Raw genomic sequence first — 3954 nt, 5'->3', positions numbered from 1 at the left:
CAGACAAATACATTGAAGGAAAAGAAAATTACAGATTAGTATTCCTTGTGGAAGTAGAAGCAAAAAAGTATTTAATAAAACTTTAGCAAACTAGAGCTAGCAGTACATATAGATTATACTACATCATGACCATGTGGGGTTTATTCCAGGAATAAAAGATTGATTTGGTAAAACAATCAATGTAATGCACCATAATGAGACAATAAAAGAGAAAATCACATATGAATAGATAATGTAAAAGCATTTTAAAAAACTTAATACACATTTATGAATGAAAGGTTTCAGTCAACTAGGAAAAAAAGTTACATTCTTAACATGATAGAAGGCAGCTAAGAAAAGCTTATAGTTGCTGGAGAGGATGTGGAGAAATAGAGACACTTTTACACTGTTGATGGGATTGTAAACTAGTTCAACCATTATGGAAAACAGTATGGCGATTCCTCAAGGATCTAGAACTAGATGTACCATATGACCCAGCCATCCCATTGCTGAGTATATACCCAAAGGATGATAAATCATGCTGCTATAAAGACACATGCACACATATGTTCATTGCGGCACTATTCACAATAGCAAAGACTGGGAATCAATCCAAAAAAAACCCCAGTCCATCAGTGACAGACTGGATTAAGAAAATGTGGCACATATACACCATGGAATACTATGCAGCCATAAAAACGAATGGGTTTGTGTCCTTTGTAGGAACATGGATGCAGCTGGAAACCATCATTCTCATCAAACTATCCCAAGAACAGAAAACCAAACACCGCATGTTCTCACTCATAGGTGGGAACTAACAATGACATCACTTGAACTCGAGAAGGGGAACATCACACACCGGGGCCTATCATGGGGAGGGGGGAGGGGGGAGGGATTGCATTGGGAGTTATACCTGATGTAAATGACAAGTTGATGGGTGCTGACGAGTTGATGGGTGCAGCACACCAACATGGCACAAGTATACATATGTAACAAACCTGCACCTTATGCACATGTACCCTAGAACTTAAAGTATAATAATAACAAATAAACAAATCAATAAATAAAAGCTTATAGTTAACATTCTATATAATAGTGAAAGAATTACTGCCTTCACTAAGATTAAAATTGTCTTTACTCACAAATGGCATAATTGTGTACACAGAAAACCCTAAGGAATTTACAAAATGAGCTACTAGAACTAAATGCAAATTTTGCAAAGCCTCAGTGTACAAGGTGAGTAAAAATAAATTACTTTTCTATATATTAGCAATGAATTATTGGACAGTAAAATATTAGAAAAATTTTACAATTGCATCAAAAAGCCAAACAACCTAGAATCGACTTAACACAACTTGTGTAAGACTTATACACTGAAAACTACAAAATATTACTGAGAAAAGTTGAAGATGACCTGAAAAGTAGAGAAATAAACTGTGTATATATATATGAATTGAAAAATTCAGTATACTTATGATGTCAATGGTCCCCAAATTGAGCTGTAACTTCAATACCAGTCAAATGCCTGGCAGGATTTTATTTTCTGAGAAATTGGTATGCTAATTCTAAAATGTGCATAGAAATGCAAAGGACAGAGAAAAGCCAGAATAATTTTGGAAAAGATCAAAGTTAAATTTACACCTTTTAAGATTTGCTGCAAAACTAGAGAAATCAGGCAGTTGTATGAATATAAGAATAGAGATATAAATCAATGGAATAGACAGTGCAAAAATTGACCCAGACATATATGGTAAATTGATTTTTGCATATATGATAAATTGATTTTTGACAAAGGTCCCAAGGTAATACATTTTCCCAAATGGGAACAGTGTAGCATTTTTAACAAGGGGCCTTAGAACAACTGGACATCTGTGTGTGCATGATAGTTAATTTTATGTGTCAATTTGGCTGAGACATAGTGCTCAATTATTTGGTCATTATTCTAGATGTTTCTGTGAGGGTATTAGTAAATGAGATTAACATTTAAAATGGGGAACTTGGGCTTTTCTAACTTTTATTTTAGGTTCAGGGGTACATGCGCAGGTTTGTTACATAGATAAACTTGTGTCATGAGGGTTTCATGTACAGATTATTTCATCACCCAGGTACTAAGCCTAGTACCCAATAGTTATTTTTTCTGCTCCTCTCCTTCCTCCCACCCTCCACCCTCTGATAGGCCCCACTGTCTATTGTTCCCCTCTTTGTGTCCATGTGTTCTCATCATTTAGCTCCCACTTATAAGTGAGCATGTGTGGTATTTGGTTTTCTTTTTCTGGGTTAGTTTGCTAAGGATAATGACCTCTAACTCCATCCGTGTCCCTGCAAAGGACACGATCTCATTCTTTTTTGTGGCTGCATAGTATTCCATAGTGTATATGTACCACATTTTCTTTATTCAGTCTATCATTGATGGGCATTTAGGTTGATTCCATGTCTTTGTTATTGTGAATACTGCTGCACTAAACATACACATGCATGTCTTTATGGCAAAACTATTTATATTTCTTTAGGTATATACCCAGTCATGATATTGCTAGGTCAAGTGGTATTTCTGTTTTTAGTTGTTTAAGGAATGGCCACACTGCTGTCCACAATGAACTAATTTACACTCCCACCAACAAAGTTCCCATCAACAAAGTATATGTTTCCTTTTCTCCACAACCTCACCAGCATCTGTCATTTTTTGACTTTTTAGTAATAGCCATTCTGACTGGTGTGAGATGGTATCTCATTGTGGTTTTGATTTGTATTTCTCTAATAATCAGTGATATTGAGCTTTTTTCATATGCTTACTGGCCACATGTATGTCTTCTTTTGAAAAGTATTTGTTCATGTCCTTTGCCCACTTTTTAATGGGTTTTTTTCTTGTAAATTTATTTAAGTTCCTTATAGATGCTGACTATTAGAACTTTGTCAAGTGCATAGTGTGCAAATATTTTATCCTGCTCTGTAGGTTGTCTGTTTATACTGTTGATAGTTTCTTTTGCTGTGCAGAAGCTCTTTAGTTTAATTAGATCCCATTTGTCAATTTTTGCTTTTGTTGCAATTGCTTTTGGCATCTTTGTCATGAAATCGTTGCCAGTTCTTATGTGTAGAATGGTTTGCCTGGGTTATCTTCCAGGGTTTTTATAGTTTTGGGTTTTATGTTGAAGTCTTTAATCCATCTTGAGTTGATTTTTGTATATGGTGTAAGAAAGAGGTCCAGTTTCAATCTTCTTCATATGGTTAGCCAGTTATCCCAGCATAAAATGGTGAACTTTGAGTAACTTTGACCTATAAAATATGGGTGGACCTCATCTAATCAGTATAAGTAGTTAATAGAACAAAAGTTGACTTCCCCTGAGCAAGAAGGAATTCTGCTAGCAGATTGCCTTTGGGCTTGAATTGCAGCTCTTCCCTGATTCTCCAGCTTACTGCATCAGATTTAAGACTCACCAAGGCATTTTATTGTGTGAGCCAATTCCTTAAAATAAGTCAATCTCTCTGTCTCTCTCTCTCTCTCTGATATATGCAACATAGATTATTATCAAAAACATCACACTAAGCAAAAGGAGACTGATACAAAAGAATATACACTGTGTGATTCCATTATGTAAATTTCAAGAAAAAAATAAAACTATACTGAAACAAAAAAGAATAGTAGTTGTCTGGTGTGTGGGTCAGGGTGGTAGGAGGATTGACTGCAAAGTAGGATGTAACAACTTTTATGTGTGCTGCAAACATTCTCTATCATGATTGGGGTGATTGTTACACAGATGTATATATTTTTTCAAAACTCATCAAACTGTACAGTAAAATTGATGACTTACAAATCATACCTCAATGAAGTTGATTTTTTGAAACATTTTCTAAAGACTGTCCCACAGCTCCTCCACACCATGCAAGACCTCCTGCACACTGTAAGCCCCACATGAAAGATCATGCAGAGTTCTGATTCTGAGGATCAGCACACACATCTCCCAGCGCTTGTGTGCT

This window comes from Rhinopithecus roxellana, chromosome 3, assembly GCF_007565055.1.
Source record: "Rhinopithecus roxellana isolate Shanxi Qingling chromosome 3, ASM756505v1, whole genome shotgun sequence".
NCBI classification, from domain to species: Eukaryota; Metazoa; Chordata; class Mammalia; order Primates; family Cercopithecidae; genus Rhinopithecus; species Rhinopithecus roxellana.
The sequence above is the reverse complement of the archived record's forward strand: the minus strand, read 5'-3'. Positions refer to the sequence as shown.